General features: G+C 49.1%; 1 pseudogene; it reads right to left on the bottom strand.

Moving 5' to 3' along the window:
- Window positions 1-2,135: 2,135 nt before the first annotated feature.
- On the bottom strand, window positions 2,136-3,049 carry LOC103727862 (annotated as a pseudogene).
- Window positions 3,050-5,223: the final 2,174 nt, after the last annotated feature.

Here is a 5,223-nt window from a genome sequence, read left to right as displayed (position 1 = left end):
GCTAATAGCACTGAGATGTTGGTGCATGCATCTCTCATCAGTATGTATCTGATTATTACTAGTCATAATCAGTTGCACTCGGATCCTTGGCACCTGTGTCTTTGTCATTTTTAAAGCACTAAAATGATACATCTGCTCTTTGTTTAAAAAAAAAAAAGAACTTCAGGAACTGGAGAGAAGGCTCAGCAATTAAGAACACTTGCTTCTCTTGCAGAGGACCTAGGTTTAGTTCCCAACAGCAACATGGTGGCTCACAGCTTCCTATAACTCTGGTTCTATGGGACCTGAGGTCCTCTTCTGGCCTCTGTGGTCAGTAGGCATGCACATAACATGGTGCACATATATACATCAGGTATTCACATACGCACATAAAATAAAAGAAAAAATTAAAACACTTTAATTTATATAGATATATATATAAAATGGAAAAGAACATAGTCCATCAGTTGGAAAATAGAAATTGAAGAACAACTTTTCCTGATATGTGTGCCCTTAGACCTCAGGCTTTATAGCCATAGGAGACATATACCTGGATGCACAGACATATTAAGAGGAAAGCAAGAACTGAGCCTTGGAGCCTCTGAGAGGAAGGTGAGCCCTGTTCCTGACACTTCTTCAGTGATTTCTTGCTATTTTCAAGCAGAAGTAAGTATGATGTGTTTGAGAACTTCTGGAGGCCATAATAAGGTGCGCTGAAGTGGTTGCTCAAGGTCAAAGGTTCAAGGTCAGAGGCCAAGGAGGCCCCTGATGAACACAAGACAGCAAAGCCCCTGGCTCACTCCAGCTGCCCTCTGCAGGATCCAGGCCTTCTGTTCTTGCCATGCCTCCCATCCCCTATCTCCTGGGGGTTCCATAAAGGTTATTTATTTTGGGGACTTCAGCTGTGTGCTATGTCAAGCAGAGAAATTAAATATTTTGTTACTGATGGCAGGGGGCTTACTTAAAGGTGCATGCCGAATGTCCAACATTATAGTGGCCCTTGAGAGAGAGAGAGCAGAATAAGACTCAAAATACAGAAGACAATCAAGACTGGTTCTTGGAGGGATCTACTGAGAGAGGTCCTGTCTATCAATCATCACTGTCCACCAGTGCTGTGGGAGGGGGTCCTGCATCCCAGACTCTCCCACCCCCATCTCACTACCATTCCGATAGATCCTTGCTGAACTTGCAGGAAATACATGAGCTTCTTGTGGCTGCTCTTGCAGGATCTGCCATGCTATCCCTCCATCTAGACCAGGGCCTTCTTCCCTCCTGATACCAGTCAACATGGCAGCAGGAGCCTTATCAATAGGCACAGCCACCACTGCAGTCTAGTAGCTGCTTCGAGGTCTAGACAGAGCCGATATTTTCAGGGTGGCTTGCAACTACTGTACTCTCCTCTCTGTTTCCTGTCTATCCTGAAGACCCTTGAGTGGAGACCCCAACTGTCCTCCCCAGGGCCAGATGCATGAAGCAAGCTTAATACCCACTGTTGAACTGGCTACAGGCCTCTTACTAGCCAGTCACTCTGGTCTCCAGGCTCAGAGTCCAGAAGAGCAGCATTTCTGTTGGATGATGATGGTTTTCTGGACAACTTGGGCTGGCTACCATGATAAAAGCTGAAAGTCTGTCACTTAAAAAAAAATACACACTTTATTAAAGCAGCTAAATTCAGCTCTGAATATCACTTTCTAAATGGGACATCTGTGATGCAGGCATAAACACAAGCATGGGATTCTCCACGCTTTCCATCAAGCCCCCTCTAAGTTGCTCACTTCTTTTGTTATCAATCCAGAGGCCAGCCTGTGTTTTCTCTTGCCTCACCTTGGCATCAAACTGAGCCAGCCTTAGGTTCCAGCTAAAGTTCTCCACAGATGTACCTGCTGTGGGGATGCTAACTCAGGGCCTGCCACTTCTTCACCAACAGAGATGCATGGGGTTGTCTGGCTTCCAGCTTCTGCCTTCTCTTTAGAGCATCTTCCAACATGGGACAAGAGAGGGACCTAGTGCTACCCGGTCTGAACGGATCTAAGCAGTTTTCATCTCCAGGACCTGGAGCTAACTTGAGCCTGCCCCACCCTGTGCTGCTGGGGGAAGGGGGGGACCAAGGCCCCTTGGCCAATGGCTCTGGGTGTTTAAAGGAAACAGAGGACTCCTCAGTCCTTCTTGTGTCCCAGGGCTGGGTATCTCATGAAGAACGTTCCTGGACTGGGTAGGGCCAGTGTAGACACTGTGGGAGACTCCATCTTCACTCTGTCCAGGAGGATCAGCTTAAGGGCAGCAGGGGAGACCATTTCTTGGTTAGCCATAGACTACTGCTCTCTTGTTCCAATCCAGGAAGCTTCAACTACATTGATGAGTAGAGAGCAAAGTCCCCATTCCCTAGGAAGTGCAGGACATGGATAGTAGCCTCTCCCGGGGAGCAGATGTCTTTGAGCTGGTCTGGATAGTCCTCTGAGTCCAGCAGCATCTTAGCAGCTCCCAGCAAGTCCCAAGCTTGAGTTGGACTGCCAGAGTCCGCAGCATGTCCATCTTCACCCCACGGTCACCCAGGGCATCCAGGGTCATAAGGGCATAGCCAGGGCTGCTGCCACTAAGCCAGGAGATGGTGTAAATGAGGTTCTCCTCCTCCTGGGTGCAGAAGCCCATGCTGGCTCTGTGAGCTGCTCCAAGAAGCTGCCTATTCTCTATCAGGACATGAGTGCCTGTGGCATACACAGTGGTGCCCCTTTGCATCACTACAGATGTGTTGGTCATGCATTGGATCACCCTTGGGGCCAGCTGCAAGGCATCAGTTTCTTCACAGAGCTGATGGTGACACCGGCTGCACAGGAGACAACAGTGTGCCTCTCCCACATGTCGGCTCCAGTCTCGTCCAGGATAAAGGGGATGATGTTAAGTTTCACAGCCTGGAAAAGGACACAGTGTCCTTGTTTCTCCAGATCACGTTCACACCCATCTTCCTGAGCGCAGACACGGTGGGCAGGTCCATTTCCGGGGAGCTGCCTGTGTATTATCTTGTGAGCCGACAGGATGCCAGCTGGCCTGCACCAATGAAACCCACGCTCATGGTGTGGGGAGCCGGGCGAGCGAGGACGGAAGGCGCCGCTGGGAAAGGCGAAAAGAGGAAAATGCTAGGTCCGAGAGGCTACGATCCCACTGGGGCTGCGCCTGGCACTGCTCGGCTGGACCCTAGCAGAAACATCCATCGCCACACACAGTGCCGCAGGCCACGTGTCCCGGCGGAAGCCTGTCACTTTTGAGCTGCATCAGGCCAGCTAAAGCATCCTTGGAGTTTTTGTTTTTCTTTTAATTTTTAAAAATTTATTTATTTTTATTTTATGTGTTTTGTTTGCATTGGTAAGTGCATCCCTGTCGTGCAGTGCCCGTGGAGGGCAGAAGAGGGCGTTGGATCCCCGGGAACTGGAGTTAGGGAGGGTCTTTAGTTGCCACGTGGGTGCTGGGAATCTAACACCGGCCAAAAACAGTCAGTGTTCTTAACCGCTGAGCCATCTCTCCAGCCCCCATCATCCTTGGAGTTTTTGAAGCATCCCTTTCTTCAGGTTGCCATTTTTATTTCACTTCTGGGCTCTGCAACAGCCTATGGCTAACCCAGAGCTCAGTCAACTCTGTGGTGTCCTGGGAAGAGGGTTGAGCAGCATGACTTCAGGAGAGAGGCTCTCACACTTCAGTGGACACCAGATCTCCTGAGAGGCTTGCTGTTCCCATGATACCATGGGGTTGAGGTGAGACTTAGCTTGAGTTTCTTACAAACTTTGAAATTCTCCTTCTGCTGATGTTCCAGGGAAAGGGTCTTTGAGAACCCTAGTCTCAGTCCTTCCCCCATAGAAAACATGAGGTTGTTTGCTATCCCCACCACCTTCAGGAATTGAAGTTTCCCTGAAGACTGGGGTCCTTAGCACCTGCTGGTTTCCCTGTGAGGAAGAATATTTGTTCTCCTGTCTTCTGTTCCCCAGCCCCATCCCTCTGATTCTATCTCTCCTCTCCCCTGCATGATTCTTTGTTTGAGTCTTTGAGCCCTTCTACACACAGTAGGCCCTGGCCATGAATTGGCATTAGGTCTGTGGAGCGTGCTCACAGCCATCTGGAGACGCTGGGCCACCCTGACTGACATATGCTAAAATCTAGGCAGCAGAAAGAGTCTGGGCAGGGAAACCAGTTTGTTAATTTAATTGAGTCACAAACAAGCAGGAAGCCAACAGAGTCTGTAGGGAGCCGATTAGGTGTTCTCTGAATCAGCAACCAGGCTGGCTTGAACTGAGGCCACCTCTTCTGGGGATTCTAGAAGGGGTGGAACATCCCCTCAGTCTGGCCTGCAGCTATGTAGGATGCAGGCGAGAGATGCCTCACTGGCTGCTCTCTTTTGAGTGGATGCAATCAGGTGCCCTCCCCTTGCTTTTCAGAGCCCTTTGCTGGCTAGTAGATATCCACCTTCATTAGAACCCCACCCCAGAGTGATCGGCATCCCTTGCCTTGGCTTCTTTCTGCCTAGGGGCAGCCCAAGTCATGACTGACTGACTGACTTAAAATTGAAAAGCTGGACCCTGATGATGATGTTTGTTCCTGATGGAGACATTTCAGTTTCAAGAAGGATGTTTGGTTGCTCTGCCACTATGTCATGGTGACAACACTGCCATGTAGTCTATGCGCCAAGGCTCCCCACACTTTAGCTGAGACATCCTTGCTGAGCTCCTTCCTGACCTGTTCTGTGCCCTTGCTCCTGAGTGTATTCTCCTATCGATCACATGCTGAATTCTGGCCTCTAGCTCTGCCTTAGAGAGCTAAAAGAACTCATCCCAGTCCTATCCACTGATGTGAACAAACACAGGTGGGAAGGAGATTCTTCAAGCTTGTAATGATTCTGAAGAGATAAACCATTCCAGGGAATAGTCCTTATTTCTGTAGATACTTGCTGGTTTCTAAGGGGCCTCAACTTCACTGTGAGGCTTTTTAGCTCCAGTTAATTGCCAAAGGCTATTTGAAACTGTTGCATACAAAGCCTAGGAGTGAAGGTGGGAAGAATTTACCTTTTTCCATCTGACTGTTGAATACTTCCCATGTACTTGGTGCTGCCCTGAGCTGGTGAGGGAGGAAAATGAGCCAGACTCAGGCTGTAGGCTTTAATGTGGTTGTGCTGATTAGAAATTTTACACACATCTCACAACGCCATCGAAGGATGAATTCTGGGGCTTGTTAAGGTGGTATGGGAGTTCAGAAAGGGGT

Source organism: Nannospalax galili, unplaced genomic scaffold, assembly GCF_000622305.1.
Source record: "Nannospalax galili isolate Female #2095 unplaced genomic scaffold, S.galili_v1.0 scaffold169, whole genome shotgun sequence".
NCBI lineage: Eukaryota > Metazoa > Chordata > Mammalia > Rodentia > Spalacidae > Nannospalax > Nannospalax galili.
Note: the sequence above shows the minus strand (reverse complement) of the source record. Positions and strands in the feature narration are given on the sequence as shown.